We start from the raw sequence: 21,982 nt of genomic DNA on the forward strand, positions 1-21,982 counted from the left end.
CTGGTAAAATTAGACATTTGATGTGATTTAATCCTTTGGGATTACAGGACTTGTTAGTGCTCTAGACTAGTCTTCATGGTCTCTATAACAAACGGTTACAGAAAAGCACCTGCAGAGAGAGATTTATGCTCCCTGTCTCACATCCTGAGGCAGATGGAGTGAATCATCACTGCAGGTGCCAGTTTATCTTCAGACCAAGGAGGAACCTGGAGGTCTAACTGTGGCCTGATGTCTAATCGTTAGATGACCAGAGGTATGTGAAATTAGAACCACCCTCATGGTGGGTGTCTTTGATGATGTCACTGCTAAATTGTTTTTCTCTGGATTAACGTGCTCTAGTACATTTTTATTTTTATTTTTATTTTTATTTTTATTTTTATTTTTTTCCTCTGTATGTGAATTGAAACTTACAATGCACCTGTCCTGGGGACAAAGGACAACCATGGTTGTCTGAAAAGCTATTTTTTTCTACCTCTATGCTCTTTCCTGTTTAAATTCTACGTGGGTCTGGATTGTTGCCATTATTAAAAATGATGATGCAGCAAAATAAGAGAGTATTTAGGGAATACTCTTTTTTGTTGTTGTAGAAGTGATCTTTCCCTCCTAGGACTGGAATAGGCAATACCTTTCTGTATAGATACTGTAGAACCAACTCTTGATTGCATTGTTTTAAGTAATAGATATTCAAATCGGAAATTTTATTTGCTAGCAAAAAATTATATAATTGGATATCACAGACCTTATGACCATTACAGAAAGTGCATTTGACAACACCATGAAATATGACCTCTTCTGGTAGAGGTTTCATAGGACTTCATCATACAATTTTCTTTCTTTCTGTACTTTGTTATTAACTTTATATTACATTTCTATTTGAATGCAAATATTCATTTAGATATGAATGTAAATATAAGTACATACTGTTTCTTATTTTAACAATCTATTATTGTTTGCTTGACTTACTACATTTATATTACTTATCATAAAATAAAATTCAAAATAATATATTTGCAAGATGTTAATAATGCATATCTCCTAATTGAAAGAGATAATCATTTATCTCCACAGTCGGTACCAAAAGTTTAAGCACTTGTATATCAAGTTAATTCAATGTCAGCAATGTGTTTTCACATATTCAGATTTTCTATCATCTCTGTTTCACTTTACATTTTAAGTGCTTTAAAAATGGATTGCAAACAATCATAACCCTGGAAGTTATAATATACTTTAAAATAAGAATGTACCAAAAAAAAAAAAAAAAAAAAAAAAAAAAGAGGAGAAAAAAGAGAAAAAGAAAAAAGAAAAAGAAAAAAGAAAAACCCACCACCAGTAAATTTAACTAGATATTCATTATGCTATAAATTACTGTGCATTTTTAATTTTGCTCATATTTTATAGTTCTAATTTAAAGCAAAATAAGGTGAAAACTGAAATACTTCCAGAAATAATATAACATATATATATATATATATATATATATATGTAACATATGTGGTAGCTTGAATGAACTGCATACTTAAATTGCTAAAGACTGAACAATTCATTGGAGGTAAGAACATATTAAAATGGTTACCAGACTTTACACCTTTCAACAGCCTGGGTGCCACCAGGGACCTTGGACCACAGAAAATCATGGTAAAGAGATTAAAAAAGAAAATTTGATTTCAAAGTAATGGCTACTTATGTTTGGTAAACCTGTATATAAGGACAATGGTGGACCCACAGAAGTTAAATAGTATTTAAGGCAGGTAGCCACAACTGATTCAGGGGTCACACCTGCACAAAAAATAAATATGGCTACGTATTACACTTGTTCCCATAACTAAGATCTGCAGCATGTTTTCATAATGTATTTACTTATGTTCAGAAGAGGTTTATTAAAACAAACAAACAAACAAAAAATCTATTGGCTTTTTTGAAGCTATTTATTTATTCTCCTACAATGCTAGGAGAAACTTTTTACAAGTTTTCTAAGAAAGGGAGATAGCCCTCAGGCTGTTTTATTTACTAGAACTTCAAATTTTGTCTAAAAACAAATTAACAACAAAAGTAAAGAAGCTCCAAATATTTGAAGAAGATTTTTGGTGATATTTAGAAAGTGTTCTAACCTACTTATCCAGAATGGATATTTAGGATATATTCACCCTGCTAGCTCAAGGCACTTAGCTTAGATGTTGCCAGCACAAGCCTCACTTGACTGGTGCTTACTTCCAGCCAGAGGCAGATAACACCTCACCTGAGACCTTCCTCTGGAATTAAATAGGCCTCTGGAGATAACAAAGAGGCACCTGCTCATATCTCCTCTCAGCTTGCTGCTTGTCAGTTTCTAATAAATAGTTCTACAGCATGGGAAGGTGCACTTTTCTTACTCTTTCAAAGATTTGAGAGGATTTCTGCTGAGACAAAACCCCTAATTTAGTCAAGTGTTAAGTATCATGAATCTGTCACAGTCCTTCCAATTCACCCTACAAACGTGCCACCAGAATCAAAAGAATTAGACTCCCTTCCTTCCTTAGTTCTTTGCATCTCTCTGCCTGTAAATTGTGACACTAGCAATCAGAAATAGTAGGGATAATTGGTTATGGCTTGTTTAGATTTCACATTCAGTTTACCATGTTTTAATCAATTCCAAGGAACAAGTTTTTTTGTCTTTTTTTTTTTTTTTTGGTTGATTTGGTTTGTTGGTTGATTACCACTTCATTAGTTCAAAATTGACAATGGCATAGTTATCTTTTTATAATTATCTTTCTTTTTTTTGTCATTTATCTAATAATGACATAAATTAAAATTTAAATTTAAAAATTGAATTTCAAATAGTTTTCATATTAACTATGTTATATTATTTTATAATGGGCTTAGAGGATAGTTATAAAAATATCACTCCATCTGCAAAATGCATACATATGTATTTGTCTTGCACATATTCTTAAAAACAAATTAAATATGCATGCTAATAAATAGGTATATTCCGGGTACACAAATGTGTACTTATTCATGTACACTGAAAAAATGAAATAGTAAACATTCAGAATTCTGATTGATAAAGCATACTTCTATAGTCACTTATCCTGGTCAAACGTGTAAATATTTGTGACCTCACGAAATCAAATGGTCATCATCAGTTAGACTCAGAATAATCAAAATCTTGAAAAGAGATAATATGTCCCAAAAGCTAAATTCTGAACAAGATATGTGTGGCAATAATACTATTGGAAATTGTACAGGAATAAGAGTTTAATTAAAATAATTTTATGATTATGTTATAATTTTGAAATAGTATCTAGAGGGCTACTGTATGACATTATTTTTCACTTGCTGAAACAGCAGTTGGTAGTTCCTTTTCTGTATTAGATCCTCCAGTATGATCAAGACGCTTTGCACAGTGACTGGATTATAGAGTCTCCAAAGGTCTGTCTCACCATTTATTTTATTTATTTTTGCCAGTGTGGAGTTAATATCTACAAAAATCCTTGGAGGGCCCATAATTATGCCAATCCCTACTTGACATTTTAGACCCTTTTGCCACTATCTTAAGCCATCCTGTGTTTCAGCATCACACAGAATCATCAAAAGACTGTTAGCTGTCAAGTAACACCATAAGGTCTAGAGATGTGTAATATCCAGCTATAAATGACTATTACAGCACTTCCAGTCTGTGCTTTTGACCATAGATAGAAAAGCAGGTCTATTGAATCTGGGTAATAAAACCTCAAAATAAGACTTCAAATTTTTCTTTCTCTTTAGCTTTCTTGCTGTTCATAATTCAAGGTAACATTTTACTGCTTATTAACACATAAAAATTCTATTATCTCAATTCATTTTTTTACACATTCAGTGGAATGGTCCACTTCAGCTTTCAACAAAAACAGCCCAACAGATATAATTTTAATTCCATACAGAGAAACAGCATTTCTATATTTTGTTCTATTTACCACTGCATATAGTATATAAACTATAATAAATATGAACAAATATATATAAGCATCAATTCTGATCTTTATGCATGCACTTTATATGTAGCAAGGTTGAGACAGACATGTCAAAAGTATTAAGAATGATGTGTTCAGATTTTTCCATCTGTATATTTATATATAGATGAATAATTTCACTCGAGTCATTTTTGTGGATATATAAATACCAAATATTCAAAATCATTGTAGGCGTCAAGTTTCAGCAGCAAAACCTAAAGAGAATAGAATTATTATTATATTCCAACTCCTACAAAATGAATTTTATTAAAAAAAATAATAATAATCAGTATTTAAATTGAAACTTGTTCCCTTTTTGCATAGTTGGTTCCGGTAAATAAAATACTTTGATATTCCTTCCATGTTTTCACTAAATAATTAGAAAAAAACAACATTCCACTGCTAAGATAAATGAAAAATATTGTAAACGTCAGTTTCCACCCCTCCCTTCCAAAAATAATCCTAACAATTTTGTTCAAAACATGCCAGCTCCAGTACTTTTTTTTGCCCTGTACATGATAGATGTATGCTGAAAGTTACTCAGCTCACAGGTGAGTCAATGAAAGTCTTCCTACTGACTTCAATGAGAGCTGGATCAGACCCAATGTGAAGAGCTATTGATGCAGTTCCAGGACTCCGACAGCATGGGAGAATAAAAACAATGCACAGAATATGATTCTTAACACAGTGCAGATGAGGTAAAATCAGCCATATACTCTATGTTTTCTCCCTTATGACCTACCAGTGGTGCTTTGTGCTGTGTTAGCTTCCCAAAATGTCAAATTAGGTACAACTAAGGTCTAAACTTTTACTTTTTTTTTTTTTTTTTTTTTTTTTTTGACTTTTCCTATCCGTAAGTGAAGTGAAGGTGAAGTTTCTGGGACCTTTGGGATAATGCACTTGAAACAACTTCTTTTTTTCTGCCCTTCTCTAACATAAATAACAAGTACCAGATGCACTCTGTAATGAACATAAAGAAATGTTGGAGAGAAGAACCAGAAAACTTGTCTTTTATATGTGTTAGTTCAGCCTATTCTTCCTGCTTTGTCACTATCTTTAATTTCACCTCTAGCTCTATAAAAACTTCTAGCTGTCTCCTAAATTCATTTACACTATGTGCTTCAGTGGGCTTACCTGACAACTTATTCCTCACATTTATTACTTTTAGAATGAAATACTTATGCTTCAATACTGCTGCTGTTTCCACTTAAAGGGTATTGTCTACTTATCAGGTTTTGTTTTGTTTTGGTTTGGTTTGGTTTGGTTTATATTGACTAATTTTTAAAAATAGACTTTTTTTTTTTTTCATTACTGACATATTACTCTTTTAAATTTTATGCAGAGATATTGATATCTATAATTGGATCTCTCCTCCCCCAGTCAGGTATAGTGTTATAGGTTATAGGTTAGAACTATTAAGCTACCTCTCCTCAGTCACTACAGTAGGTGCTGTTATTGGGGGAACATTCACTTAGGGACGTTGTTTAGTGATGGACGTGCTAGTGTCAGGTTGATGTTTGGACTTGATGGTCTTAAGAGTCTTTTCCAACATAAAAGACTATATGACTCTATGATTCTAAAATGGGTAAATACTGTGGCAAAATGCTGTAACAAGAGATTACTCTGAAATAAACAAACAACTTTGCAAGGTAATAAAAAGGTCTCCTGACCTAAAATTGAGAATGTCTTACCTCGTTAAACAGCAAAATATTCCAATAGATTTTATGGAGCAGTATTATGAAATTCCGCCCAACCCCCCCAAACACACACCTTTTTTTTTTTTCAGCACCTATACAGGCTTTATTTAATAATCAAAAAGACAATTTTTGGGGGGTAGATAGTTTCTGGTTTATTAAGATACTTTACATATATGCATAGCTACAATCAAGCAGTTGACGTATTAAAATACAGGTAAAGGAAAGAGAACATATCTATTGTACAATTATTGATAGTATGTCTATATCACACTTTATAATCTGTGTAGTTTATAGAATGAGAGGGAATGTATTCCAGAAGTACGACGTATTTACATTTCCTACATTTCTCTGAAGGAGCTACCTTTCTTCATTGACTTCACCCCTCTTTTCAGTCTGAAGTACCTGGGATGAACACAATGAATATAGTCACTACAGCTCCTGCAAAACATTCTCTCCTTTTGGTGTAAAGAGCTAACAGCTTTCTACAGGAATTAACTCTGAAGTTTATTCTACAGTATTTCAATTCAAGACATAAAAATTTTAACATACAATATTATTTATCATTTTTGCAAGATTATCATTGATTCTAGAATAACCATTTTTTAGAATAGAAGTGCAACAGTTTAGTATTTCAGTTCCAGATATAGTGCTGCAAAATTATAGAGTTCATATTTTCTCCGTACATTTCTATGATTTCAACCTCTTTGAAAGATATTATGAGAAAACATTTTATGCTTATGCTTAGACAACTGTAAGAGGACAGTTTTCTGTTAAAACAGTACCTTCTGGGGAAAATATGAAGTATATTTCTCCAATTATTGAACTGGATATATCCATTCAGACCAGTTAGCAAGCTACTGGGCTAGTCTCCAAATTTGTTTGACTTTAGGTAGACTACACAAGGAGACATGTTTCCATCTACTGGTGAGTGTTAAGGTTGTTATCATCTTAAAATGGATGTGTACTCGGGCACCATCTCTACAGGATTGGTTTAATCAACTTTGGATGTTGTTGCCATGGAAAACTCATATTACTCAAAGAACTCTTTCACATATTCTTATGCTGTGTGTCATTCAATCTTTGAACATATGGAGGAACACAGCACTCTCTTTGTTAAACATGAAATCTATCAGAATTTGAATATTTAGTATACACCTTCAATGTATAGTTGTCACACAATGATAGGATAATTTTATTTTTGAAGAAACTGTTTCAGTAAAAGAACAAATATTACTACTGAAACTTAAGTTTCAGTATATATCATATATCATATATGTTATTGCCTGATAAAACATATGATCCTAGATCTGTTTATTATACATTTCTGAGTGTTAGACATGTATATAACATTTTCAGATGTTCAGTTACTTCATGTAACTCAGAGGTTATATGGTTAGGGGAATTATAAAAAAGCCTTTTGATGTGGTGTTCCTGTTCCCCCTCTGTCCCCCCCCCCCCCCCCCCCCCCAAATAAAATAAAATAAAATAAAATGGCTCAAGTACCCTTTTTTTTTTTTTCTTCCCCTGAAGCCAAAAAGAAACATTAATGGTTTATCTAAATATGTGGTGGTGACTTTTTTCTATTTTCATGGTTTTATGAGGCAACATAGTACAAAAAGAACCATGTAAAGAACTATTAAAATATTTTCTAATGTAACTGTTGATATAAAAGAACATTTTGCCCCAGAATCAACATCACTATATCCAGTAAAAATAATCTTTCCATTCAGAGTTTTCCTTAATGTTTGATAGACCTATAAAAGAGAAATACGACATCATTCTATTTCAGTCTTACCAATCTACCAAGAGAACTTAGCTGTGATGAGCAACATACTTTTGATAATAAATACCATCTGATTCTTCTTTCAAATCTTTATTCTCAATTGTTTTACCAGCATCAGTAGTGACATTAATGATTTGTTGTGCTGTAAGGACCCAACTCAGCAAAGTACTTGAGAAGCACTCACTCAAACATGGAAGTAAATTAACCAAATCACTTATGGCTTTACAGCTTAAATATGATAAAGTGATTTCAAGAATTGCCATTCAAAAGAAAGGGTTAGGATCAAAGGTCTCTGCACATCCTTCACAATCACCATCTGCACAGGTGATGAGTGTTTGTAGCTGATTGGCAAAATTTTCATTTTTTTTTCTTTCTTTCTATCTACCCACATAAGATTGTGAGCATGAAGTCTCAAAAAATAAAATAAAAATCACCTTGCATAGTTTTAGATTTGTATTTTAGCAGCCAAAACTTAAAAGATTATTGCATCAGAAACAGCAATTCAGATGAAAATTCAGAAGGCATTGAAATTCACAAGGAATTGAATATATGAATAAATATATATTTTTTTTTTCTATGTAACTCTAATAGTAATAGAAACAGAGAAGACAACCAAGAAGCTGAGACAGAAAAAAAAAAAGTTAAAAATTGATTTTTTGTTATCTTTTCAGGTTGATTCCTTATCAACATTTCTGCAGTAATGTTTTTGATATAAATAAATGAATATTCAAAAAGGTCTAAGAAGCTTTAACAAGATTATTTTTTACCCTGACAGTTTCTGACAATGCAGCCACGCCTCGTTCTGGAAATTGCAGCTGCCTCAGGTATTCAGCACAGAATTATTTTGAGAACTATATTTTGAGGTAAATAAGGAAACACACCTGTGGAGCTTAAGTTTGATACTTACAACCACAATCAAACTGTTCATATTTGGAGAATAATGTAAGAAAAATACCTTCCAGTCACAATACAAGTATTAATAGAAAAGATAAAACCAAAATTATTTTTACCAGTGCTATGGCTTCTAACGTATCTCAAATTTAAGATTTGAACTTCTTATAGCAAAATAGATGACTATTGTTCTATCCATCACTTAAAAGAAGGGTGACAGATACTTTGTACATTGATTGCATTTCCCAATCCACTCATCAACCTACACATTGCAACAACATGAGGAAGGATGCACTTGAAATTATGATGATGTGAGCTTCTGGTATTGCTCATCTTTGCACTAGTCTTTGTTAGTCAACTATATTGCAGTAAATCTCAGGAGCAAGGGAACAACTATCAAGCGCTATTTTTAACTCAGTTGGTCACAATATCTTTCAAAAAAAAAAAAAGTCAGCTTGCTATGGTATTGTTAAATGGAAGGTTTTGGAACCTTCCATCTGAAACCTGTAGTAATTCCAAAATGATAGATCACTGCTGTATCATTTATCAGTCAATAATGAGCTGGAAACACTTCAAATTAAGTGTTTGTATCAGATTCATTTATTAATCTGTGAGTCAATAGAAAATACACAGTTCAGTTCATGAAGATAAACCATTTAAACAGAAAGATAAACTGCCAATAAAAGGGTAGAAATTGAATCAAAGATTGTTTTAACTGGCTAGAGAATTTCAGAGGACATCTCCTTATCTGACTAGTGTGACATTTGCCACTTAAAAGAAGTGAGGAAATGCTTAATTTGGTTATAAAAGACTACAGATCTTCTAACCTGAATTCACTTGCGGGAAATACAGTTGTGGTGGGTTTTTGTTGTTGATTTTGTTAGTTTGTTTGTTTTAATCATTATTATTTGTTTTCACAGGGATGAAAAGCTGGAGATTTAGTCTGTCCAGATTCCCTAGAGAAATCCAAGGAGAGGAAGAATTGTAATCTTTCTATCAGAGCAGGTTATTTTAGTTAATTGAATTTGAAATTCAAGATATACAGAAAGACAAAATTTCTGAAAAGACCATGTAAAGTAAACATCTACAGAAAGTAAACTGGTTAGGGAAAACAAACAAACAAACAAACAAAAAACCTTCTAGGTTGAATTTTGTTATAAATGTATTAAACATTTTGTTTTATTTCTTATCTTGTATAAATAACAACTTTTATTTTCATTTTTCCTTTAAAGTTAAGTACAATTTCAACTTAACATTAAGGCATTTCCCTTCTATAGGTATACCAAATCAGTAGAAAATAAAAAATAAAAAAATAATAAAAAAAAGAACTGGGACTTTTCATTGTGGAAATGTATCTAAAGAGTATAATTGCACACTCCCACAGAAGTTCTGCAAGCTATCCTGAAAGACAGTATAATGGAGACTAGGACGTATTCTGAAGTTGCTGTGGATAAACAAAGAAGTTCTGCAGCACACAGCAAGACAGAAAGGAATGCTTCTGCATCTGAGATGTCAACAGAAGATTTGATAAAGGGCTAAGCCTAAATTAATTAAAAATATAATAAAATCAAGCTACACACATTGGAGAACCCAGCCTGGTGTGTATTTGCTCCATATTATGAACTATATATTTCAGTGTAAATTAACAAAGTTCCATTGCTCAGTTAGCCATACAACTTATAAGAACTTTGCTTCATGATGAATGCCTTTCTTACTAAACTTGTTCTTGTAGGTTGAATAATATTTAAATGCCTACAGAAAATAATTTTTCAACAATTTATGCTTATGCATAACCTATCATACAACAAAGGAATACATGAATATCTTGATAACTAGTGTATTCAACCCACCCTAGTTCCCAAATTGAACCCTCCATGTAGCTATTACACAATTTATTATTCACAAATTATAACAATGATCAAAAGAATGCAGTAATTTTGCTTTGAATTGTGCACTGATTTCATTCAGATACTGCCTTATTTGCTTATTTTTTCTTTTCTGTGCTGATCATAAAAAAGTCCTAATATGATATTTCCACAGCTATCTTTGCAACAGATAATAACAGTGATTGTACATTTTCACTTCTACTCAGATGTTTTTAGGAAAGTATTATATCTCATCAAATTATTTTTATCAGAATTTATTTTTAATTATAGTATTTTATCAATTATTAATGCGCAGAGGTTTCCATAAGCAATCAGTTAATTTAATCACAGTTTTATTGATTGCATGATCTTTATTTCTTTTCATATAAGTAGCAGCGTAGCTTTTTCACACTTATTTTTCACAATTTTCTTTTTTTTTTTTTTTTTTTTTTTTTTGTTTCCTCCAAATCCATCATTCATGGATATGAATCAAAGAGGACTGTTCAGGTACAACTTGTTCTATGAGCCATTTTATAGTATCCTCAAATTTGTAGAAAATGTACATCATGTATGAATCTGAAGGTATTTTGCTGAAGTCCTTATCTGTCAAAATATTTCTGTATTTATACTTTAAATTCAAACTGTAATCTGAAACCTTTGAAAGGATAAGTAATGTAGCAGATAAAAGAAACAAACAAACATGTATTTCCAAAATCAGAAAAGTTTTTGAGATTGTCCACATTCCAGATGATATCTGCAGTCCAATCTCTGGTACCCAGACATTTCAGTATAAGAGCTTGGTATTTAGAGTACCAATCAACATGACTAAATTTATTCTTCTATGATGATATCTCTTGAATAAGTAAGAAAGCATAGGAATTCTCTAGAAGATGAAAACTCTTTTCAGGAATAAATGGTCATGCAATGCATCTTCAGGAAATACATAAGATCTAATATATTTTTGTCTTCTGTACCCAGTTTTCCCTCTCTTCCTTTCTCTCTGCCTCCCATTAGCTGCCCTCAGAATAATCTTTTCTCCCCAAAAGCCACATGGGAAAAAGGAGAAGGCTAGAGTTTCTCCATTAAGCCCTCTCATTTAGATTAGGCAACATCCTCTCATGCTTATGATGCAAAGTCGTTCTCTGCAGACATATCCTAGTTATTTCTGGTAACAGGGAAAATGTTACCATGGCAGTACTGTACTTATTCTTATGAGCTCAAGTTAGCTCAGATACATCTATATGGTGTTGAATTATACTATATAAATATACACTTAACTCTAGATCCCAAATCACATCTACATGTTACAGGGTTTATCAGTTTTCTGATACCTGAATTCTGTGCTCGCTTAAGAAGAGTTATGTAGCTCAGAGAGCATTGACAAGAAACAACATCTTAACAAACTACTTTTTCTTAGACCATGGGGAAACTCAGTGATTTGTCATCAGTTATGCCCTCCGTTCAAGGCCAACTGACTTATTCAAAGTTTTTTTGTTTTTGTTTTGTTTTGTTTTTTTTTTTTTTTCAGTGAAAAGCTTCTCAAATGCATCAGCTTTTGTAACAAGATGCACTTTAAACTGGCTTTCTGAACTTCTACCTCTAACTTACCTCCCTTTTGAAATTCAGAAAAACAGCAATTATTTGATCAAAATTACTTAATCCACATTAAATATTTCAGGCCAGATAAGGCAATCATGGAATCATCAAGGTTGGAAAAGACCTTCAAGATCATCTGGTCCAACCATTACCCTACCATCACCAACCGCATGAAGTTTAACAAGAGCAGGTGCCAGGTCCTGCACCTGGGATGGGGCAACCCTGGCTATAAGTACAGACTGGGTGATGAGATGCTGGAGAGCAGCCCCACAGAGTGCGATCTGGGGGTTTTGATTGATAGCAAGTTGAATATGAGCCAGCAGTGTGCCCTGGCAGCCAGGAGGGCCAACCGTATCCTGGGATGTATCAAGCATGGCATTGCTAATCAGTCGATGGAAGTGATTGTCCCACTCTACTCTGTGCTGGTGCAGCCTCACCTTGAATACTGTGTGCAGTTCTGGGCACCACAGTACAAAAAGGATGTGAAACTATTGGAGAATGTCCAGAGAAGGGCTACTAAGATGGTGAAGGGTCTAGAGGAGAAGATGTATGAGGAGCAGCTGAGGTCTCTAGGCCTGTTCAGCCTGGAGGAGAGGAGGCTGAGGAGAGACCTCATCGTGGTCTACAGCTTCCTTACGAGAGGGAGTGAAGGGGCAGGCACCAATCTATTCTCTTTAGTCACCAGTGATAGGACCTGAGGGAATGGTGTCAAGCTGCGACAGGAAAGGTTTAGGCTGGATATCAGGAAGAGGTTCTTCACTGAGAGGGTTGTCGCACACTGGAACAGGCTCCCCAGGGACATAGTCACAGCACCAAGCCTGTCAGAGTTTAAGAAGCATTTGGACTGTGATCTTAGTCATATGGTCTGAATTTTTGGGTAGACCTGTGTGGTGCCAGGAGTTGGACTCGATGATCCTTATGGGTCCCTTCCAACTCGTGATATTCTATGATTCTATGATTCTACTACTAATGTCACCCGCTAAACCATGCCCTTTAGCACCAAGTCCAACCTTTCCTTAAACACCCCCAGGGATGGTGACTCCACCACTTCCCTGTAAATAACATAAGGGAAAACCTATATTGTTGCACTTTCCACGAAAACACTATCAAGGTGGTTTGAAAAAAGAAAAAATGGGGGGGGGACGGGGACGGGGACGGACATAAACAAATGCTTACCTTTGAGGTTAAAAATAGACTGTCTTCCACCTTCTTTTCATGAGTTTCTGCTTTCAGGCTTCACAATTTCAGTAGGAATGGTATAAAATATATTTATGAAAGCATTTCTTTTTGACTTGAGTGTGGAAGAAAAGTTCCCATACCACTTCAGACTGAGGATGGTTGAGAGTCTAACATGTTAACTTCTAGGATAAACTTTGGGCTATTTACCAGTGAGAAACCAATCCTGGAGACACAGATGAGTCGCCACTTCAGTTTTTTAAAAACAAAGGATATTAAATTCATGATAATGTTTTACATTTTGAATCACAGATAACTACTAGTTGCTGCTCTGTGGAAGTGTGTTGTGATATCATAGAGCACAGATTCATTCATTTTTATCTAGCCATAACATGAACGAGGTTTTGGGGCTGATTTATCATAAACATAGCTTGGGAAAAAAAAGAAAAAAAAACAAAAAACAAAAAACACAAACAGCAATTTTAAATCTTAATAAAATTCTGAATGTGATTAGGGAATACAGCTGCCTATCATGTAGATCTCTATATTAGAAAAGTCAGGCCATGAGTACTAGGTCATTTGTACATTTCAGCACATGAAAATGCAAAATGGAGTAAGTAAAAGAGCAGAAAACACACTAAACCATCCATTACCCTTTTCTAGTCTTCCCTTTTCTAGTCTTCCCTCCTTCTAGAACTATATAATTGCATGCTATTTCCCATTAAAAATGCTGGAAAGAATTTCTAGTTCACAAACTGGATTACGGAGATATTAGTATAAATATTTACAATTGATTCTCAAATATAATCCTATTCCTACTTTACACATATCTTTTAATAAATATTTTCTTACTTTCACTGCAAGGAGCCTCTTTTTACTAACTGGGAAAGAAAAAAGCTGTTAGATGCATTTTTACTTTATCAGTGTTTATCTTCTTTTCGAAGTCTTCAGGCCAATACATCTTCAAGTCATGTCTCACTATGAAACACTTTAATTTGTTTTTATAGTCAACAATATCTACCAGACCTTACTTAAAAACAGAGAACTGGGGAGGAGAGGAACAGATGTGATTTCCTGACCCAAGGTTTGTCTGATTCAGATTATTAGTTTTAGGGAAAAGAAAGGTAAATTGTACTTGGTGTCTGTGTAATGCTGGGGCAGCCCTGGCCTCTCCTCACAGAGGCTGCCCCATGCCAGCCCCATCTGGTTCCAGCTGGCTCCAGCAGCCCTGTTGCAGGGCAGGGCTGGCCCAGCAGCCAGGATGGTGGCACCTCAGGGAAAGAGGATTTAGGAAAGGTTATAAATGCTGTATTGCAGTTGTGAGAGAGAGGAGACAGTCTATCTTGACCCACTTTTTCATCTTTTTTTCTCCCCCTGTTCTGTTGAGCAGGATGAGAGAACAGCATGATGCCGGTCTGGCAGCCACCTAAGGTCAATCCACCACAGAGGGAAATGGCTTAGCCATACGATCATCATATATGAGTTTACAAAAATGTTCTCATTTTTCTCTCTGAAGAAAGTCAAGTTCTTCCCAGCAATAAAAGCTGAGGTAAAGAAGAGTAAAAAAGCTGGGGTAAAGAAGGAGAAGGAGGTGGACACTTGGAATGATGGCAACTGTCTTCCCAATGAACCATTATGCATGATGAGCACTGTTTTCCTGGAAGTTGCTGAACATTTGCCTGTCAATGTAGCAAATGAATTCCTTGTTTTGTTTTGCTTGCATGCACTGATTTACTTTACTTAGTAAACTGCCTTTATCTGAACCTAGGAGTGTTCTCACTTTTATCTTTCTGATTCTCACCCTCATCCCACTGTGTGGGGAGTGAGCAAGCAGCTGTACGGTGCTTAGCTGCCCACCAGGGTTAAACAACAAAATTCCTGCATACTTATAAAGATTTCCACTGAAAATAGCTGATGACTTTTGGTAAGACATTCAATTTTCTAGGAATATATAAATAAAAATTTAGAAAAAAAAAAAAAGTATTTGTCTCACTCAGATAAAATATAATCTTTATTTCTAAGATACTGTCCTGGTCAGTAGGTATCCCTCTTTTACTTAACATTAGATGTACATTTCATCAGGGACTTCAGCAATAGATCCTTCCATAATGCACATGCTGGTAAGAGCTTTTGCTTTTCCCTTTTAGTCGTGTTTTTTGGAGCAGTTTCACCTTGCATTGTATTATTAAATTTTAATTGGGCAAGGCCATATCAGATGGACTGACTCTGTAGTTTAGTCAGCCTGTAGTGCTTGCTAGAGATATTGAAAATGAGGGTTCAAGCTCTTCTTTATAAGTTATAACTTCAGATACAAAGGGGACTGAAAGAAATTCCTACTACAGCAAGAGAGAAGTAATGATTTCTTGGGATGCTTTGACTGGCATGCTACGTGTCTGAAACAAGCGGTGAGGAGATTTGAATGTGATGCTTTAATGTTAAGCAAGTACTTAAAGAACCATGGTGTTGCTGAACAAACAGGTAGCTGTGACTGCAGGGCTTCATCTTTGTCCTGTGTTTTATGCACGAACCTTATAAGTTTCTGGTGAATGAAAATGGAAAGAATTGGGGGGGGGAGGGGAGGGGGGGGGGGAGGGGGGGAGGAGGAGAAGAAGAAGAAGAAAATAAAATAAATGTCATAAAACACCAGTGGGAAATATATGCAGAAAGGCAAAGAAGAAAGAACTTGAATTCATAAGGTAGTTAGCTACCTGGAAATGCAGACTGTCTCCCAGTGGCATCTTCATTATGCCTAATGCCTTACTGGTCTGGAAATCAAAGCAAGGAGATCCTGGAAATCATATCAGGCACTTATCTGCCTATTTATTCAACTAAGTATCTCTTACAAGTCTGGGCCAGAGGCTGTAACTGTAAAAACAGCATGAGCTCTAGTTCGATGTAATTAATAAGTAGACTTTGCACAGCAGTAATTTAAGTCAGACATAAGTGTCTGTAGACTTTTTATATATTAGTGGGAGTGAAAATTATGGAAGGTACAATGTATATGAGTACTGTATTTCCTAGTCATCCTTCTTGATGGTAAATGTAGTCAGTAGCACTGGCATGTCAAAGTATGTATACACTTCCTATATACACAGTCACATCTATAAGCACATACATTTTCTATTAACGTTTGAGAACAAAAGAGACATGGAAGGACGTGTTAAAAGATACCATCTGTTCATCCATTAACACAAAATATTTTGACTTCCTGTTAAAAAATAGTTTTCAATGTAAACTGAAATGTGTTTCAGTTTTGAATTTGGTAATGTTGTTTTAACCACTTAATAATTTAGAACAATATCAGGCTCATTCATAAGAGAATGAATAACAGAAGAGAAATAAATATGTTTTGGAATCAGGCATATATTCTATGAAAAATACAAGTTCTATTCATAGTTTAAAAGTTTCTGCAAAGTCACCATCCATAGATTTTTTTTAGTCTTAAGAAAGGAAGGATAAAAAATGGGAGCATCAGAATGACAGAAAGAAAGAGAAATACCAAAGATTCTAGGAAGTATTATGAGGATCTTACAGTGTTAAAGACCTGTAACACCTTTTTTGTTTGTTTGTTTTTTGGTTACTTCAAGTGTCAGAGATATCAGAGTTTGGTAGTTTATGACTCAAAAATTTCTGAATAAATCAGTAGTCACTATCAATGAAAACTTTCTGCAAACTGACTTGTTAAAGATAATTTCATGATTTAGAAAAAAAAAAAGCATAATTTGAATGCAGTTTTGCTATAGACTCATATACTTATTTCTTTCTCTCTGTTGTGTAATGTATCAACAGGGTGTCTCCATGCTTAGCCAAGTATTATTAGAAAGTATTTAATGAAATTTGTAATTAGAATCTTAAATGAGGTACAGTTTTGTATCCAATATGTGTGGTCAGTAGTTGTAAATATATATATATATATGTGTTATTTCTTGTAAAGGCAGCAAAGTAATTTATTTGATCATAAAAAGCAGTCACTATGGGGAAGAAAACATTCAAATGAGTCTCAGCAATTTGGACAAGTCGGCTGAAAGAAACATCATGAAGTTCAAGAAAAGTAAATGAGAAATCTTACACCTGGAATAGAATAAGGTCACACAACAAGAAAGGCTAGGCACTAAACAGAGAAAAAGCGAGTTTGCTGGAAAGGACCCAGTTTCTTAGTTGAACATAAACCAGCAGTTCACCTGTGCAGGGGTGAATAAAAACTACATATGGGGCTGTATTATTAAAAGTGTAGCCAGCAGTTTGAGGGAAGGAATTGCTCACTTCTGTCTGGAGTGTATGAGATAAAAGGTGAAGTTCTGCGTCCAGTCTGGGGCTCTGCAGTGCAAGAAGGATATTGGCAGACTTGTATAAACCTCAAGGAAGACTGACAAGATGACCAAGGAAGTAGAACTGGAAGTATGAGAGGCTAGAAAACTGAATTTGTTTATCTTGAAGAAGAGGGAGATTAGGGGATAAGTATTTTCTTAAAGTAACTTTTCTTAAAGATGGACAACAAGAGAATGAGAGGCAGTGGACAGAAGTTGAAGTTGAAGGAAATTCCAATGAAATTTTAGGAAAAAATAAAAATCTTCAGTGTGGATATGGGCAAGCAGTCAAGCAGTTTTCACAGAGAAGTGGTAGGATTTCTTTTCCTGGAGATGTATGAACCCTCCAATGACCCTGAGCAAAGTGCAATAATTTCAGATTTCATTTGAGCAAGGGACTGGACTAGGTGACTTCTAGAGGCTCTTATAACTTAAGTTATTCCACGATTCTGTGATATCTGGACAGGAGTATCAAGTGTTGTTGAGACAAATAGTCTTTGATGAAACATTTATGCACTGGTGTTTATTATGTAGGCTATTCTAGACATACACAGCACACATCCATGTTTCCTTAAAAGAGAGTTAGATGTCTTTGTACATGTATATGAGGATGTGTACACACTTAAACAATGCATATGGACAACATGTTCACTTAAGCAACATGTAACATATAACTAAACCTGGGATAGATATTGCAATCATTTAGTAAGAAAATATTTTTGTCTTACCATATGATTTCTACTCAGTAGTTTATCAATCCAGACCATATTCAAGCATCTGACCTCCATCAAGGTTTAAACACATACACAGAAGAGAGTGAAATAATCAATTTACAGTAGGCATTTCACTAGATTAAATTGCCCTGAAGATATAATTTCCTGTTAAAGAGTCAATGGTGGTCACAAATTTTGAGAGTTCATGACTCCATAATGAATAAGGCAGTGGGCATTGATCATATCATCCAGGAATATCTAGATTATTATTTTTTTTTGGTATTTGCCACTTACATATCAACAACATGAAGAACAGCCTGTAAAAAATAACAGAGCTTCACAGTTTAATACTGGAAGTGAACCAGAAAAAGATTATCAGTTTTGAAGTGTTATTTCTGCTTGATTTAATTTAAATATTTATGATCTGAGGAGGATATGTACAATACGAAATTATTCTAAGACATGTTATGCTGAATGTCAAGTTATAGGCAAAAGTCTCATCACTAATGCAGTTAAAATTGTTCTTAAAAAAAGTATTCCTAATATTTCTATCACACCAGCCTTTCCACTGGTATAATGGTGATCTTTCCAGTGTCCCTGTGGGCCTGAAAGTTGATGCTTCAGCTCTTCTCAAGGATGGGTGACATGTCAGCAACTGCAGGTCTTTACTGAGAGAAGCGTGTAGTGGTTTTACTTGGGTGGGTGGCCGAGCTCCACCACAACTGCTCTCTCACTCCCCCTCCTCAAAGAGGAACGGGGAGAAAATATGATGAAAAGGACTCAAGGCTTGAGATAAGGACAGGGAGATCACACAGTAATTATTGTGACGGGCAAAACAGAACCAGCATAGGGAGATAGTAGGATTTATTGCCTATTACTAACAAGCTAGAGAAGCGAGAAACAAAGGAAAGAAACCACAAGCACCTTCCCCTCCATCCACCCTCTTCCACCTCCTCCCCCCTGAGCAGCACAGGGGGACGGGGGGAATGGGGGTTATAGTCAGTCTACAGTGCTTCTTCTCCGCCACTCCTTCTCGGTCACTCTCGTCCCCTGTGCTGTGGGGTCCCTCCCAGGGGATGCAGTCCTTGCTGAACTGATCCGGCATGGACTGCCCACAGGCAGCAGCTCTTCAAGAACTGCTCCAGATATGGGTCCGTACCACGGGGTCCATCCCTCAGGAGCAAACTGTTCCAACCTGGATCCCCCACGGGCAGCAGCTCCTGATGTTTCATGGGCCCATCGAGCTACAGACAGCTCACCCTTGAGTCTTATTTCTCCTCAGGTTTAGGCTCTTGGTACACTTTTGCAGTTTTCTCTGTCACAACCCACTTTCTTCTTCCAGGCTGCCAGATGCAGACTGGACGTGGTCCCTTAATCCCCCCAGCACCATGCACACAAAGGGATATTTTCTGTCAGAAAGTGTCTGGACGTTGCCAACCCCTCTCCAGCAGAACCATTCCCAGAACTGAAGCTAAAGCAGGGGAGGCAGCAGTCACTAGTTCCCAGTGCATCTCAGCTTATGCTGGGTAACTCTCAACATATGTGCAGACTGAGAGGTTATGTAAGGTGAATCTGTGTTGGATCCTATAGTAATCATGTACTTGGATCTAATACCACAAAAATATGACCTGAAACATGAATTAAAAGAGTACTTATATCTGTGATAAATCACTGAGCTGGATGAATTACTAAAGAAGTCTAGAAATCATGATTATAATACATAATGCAGTTGATAAATTGGTGGAATGGCCTGCAGAAGAGGGAAGTAAAAAAATGTTTTATGTAAGTAGGAATACTCATCTGTGTATATATCCAAAATGGTAAATGATGGGCTGGACTGGATTTCACTGCAGAATGTGATTGAAAAGTTGCAGTGGATCACAAAATAAATTTGATTTTTTCCCAAAGAATAAGGTGGGAATGGCCTCAGGTGAGGCCAAGAGGTCTGTTCTATCCCTGTTCCACTGTGAAGATTATTCTTTGTAATTCTTAACCATTGTTTGTCTAGTTTTTTCTTAAAGACCTTGAGTAATAAGGACTCTCGAGCCTCTCCAGAGAATCTGCTCTGGTGCTTCACTAACCTTTTTAGAGATGTTCATCTAATATCTAATGTTTACTTTTTTATTTATTATTATTTTTATTTTATTTTCTGCAATCTAAACCCATTTTTCACTTTTCTTTCCTATTATGGACATGAAGAACATTTTGTTGTTGTTTTTGGTTTCTTTGTTTGTTTTTCTACAACCTTTTATGAATGTATAAACTGTTAGTGTGCTTCCCCTCCTACACTTACCTGTACACGTATCTGGCGTGAGGCAAACCAGTGTTGCAGTATGGTATTGTATAGTTTTGGGACATGAGGAGGGTCACAAAGATGATACAGGGCCTAGAGCATCTTGCCTATGAGGAAAGACTGAGAGACCTGGGTCTGTTCAGCCTTGAGAAAAGACTGAGAGGGGTCTTAACAACGTTTACAAATATCTTAAGTGTGTGAGACGGAGGGATTTGGCCAACCTCTTTTCAGTGGTTTTGTGGGGACAGAACAAGAGGCAATGGCCACAAAAGGGAGCACAGGAAGTTCCGCACCAACATGCAAAAGAACTTCTTCACGGTAAGGGTGACAGAGCACTGGAACAGGCTGCCCAGGGAGGTTGTTGAGTCTCCTTCTCTGGAGATATTCAAGGCCTGTCTGGACACCCACCTGAGCAACTTGCTCCACAGAACCTGCTTTGGCAGGGGGGTTGGACCCAATGATCTCTGGAGGTCCCTTCCAACCCCTACAATTCTGTGATTCTGTGATAAGGTCTGTCAACTGACTAAGTCACAGACCTCATCTCTGAAACTCAATGAGTTTGTACAACTAGCTGTCTCCCAGGCATAGTTTGAGAGGTATCATGGGCCAGGGACAATTCCCAGTAGTCACTCTGTTAGCCACCCTGTTGCCTTAGAGAATTAAATAGTGTGGATATCTAAACTATTACTTGTTCACCTTAGGGTCATGGAATAAGCTCTGGCTTTCTTTATTTGACTAATAGAGACATATTATCAATGTAGTTCTTCCTTTTTACTCTGTCCACATCTGGGCACCACACTTCAAAAAGCACATAAAACCAGATAACTGTGTACTAGAAAATGTGTTCTACAAGAAATTTTGAAAGAGCTAGTATTATTTGACACAAAACAAGAAAGATTTCAGTAGTACACAATAACAGTGCTCAGATATGTGAAAGATTGTGGCAAATAAGTGGATAAATAATTACTTTTTTACACCATGAACAAGACAAGAAATACTAGATCTATTTTGCAGCAAGGAAGATTAAGAGTGTCCATAAAGGAAGTCCTCCTGATTGGGAGATAGCTAAGCTTCCAAGTGAGGTAATTAGGCAGTCTATGAAATTATGATAGCTAAAGATTTTTAGAAATAGATTAGAAAAAAACAATTATTTGGTTCTGTTCCAGTAAAATTAGTCCTGCTTTGGAGCAGACTCCCCTTCCCTCCAACAGGTCTCTTCCAGTCCTTTTTCTATGGTACTACTATCACAACTGTGAAAATGACACTAGGGATGATGCCAACCCCCCAGCTATGCTGTTGCATTGTATGAGAGACTGCTAGCTGGATGGAACGAAAATGATACTGGCAATTATGCTAACAATTCAATGCTCTGCTATGCCAATGCTTCAGCTTGCACTCTGTAACTGGTAGTATATATCCAAGTGACAATTTAAGCCTCTACAGGATAATCAGGTGGCAAACTAGTCTTAGGGTGGGATTGCAACATCAAGAGTAAAGTAGTTTACTAGTTAATAGGTGGGAAAATATCCAACAAATGTATAGAAACAAGAAAGGAGGAATGAGGGGTTGCAAAAGCCTGTAACTAATGTTGTTGAGGCTGGAATAGAGAGAGACATTGTAAGCCAGCATGGCAAGCAAGGTTTCAGTCAGGAGAGAACTTGAAAACCTGGAACACAAACTTAAAGCAAATACA

The 21,982-nt window shown here is 35.6% G+C and overlaps 1 long non-coding RNA gene across 1 annotated transcript; it reads left to right on the forward strand.

The window, feature by feature from the left end:
• Positions 1-225: 225 nt before the first annotated feature.
• Positions 226-9,320, forward strand: LOC121068275. Its single transcript, XR_005818770.1, has 3 exons — positions 226-253; positions 8,224-8,272; positions 9,260-9,320. It is a non-coding gene; the product is annotated as an uncharacterized LOC121068275 (long non-coding RNA).
• Positions 9,321-21,982: the final 12,662 nt, after the last annotated feature.

Source organism: Cygnus olor, chromosome 3, assembly GCF_009769625.2.
Source record: "Cygnus olor isolate bCygOlo1 chromosome 3, bCygOlo1.pri.v2, whole genome shotgun sequence".
Taxonomy (NCBI): Eukaryota; Metazoa; Chordata; class Aves; order Anseriformes; family Anatidae; genus Cygnus; species Cygnus olor.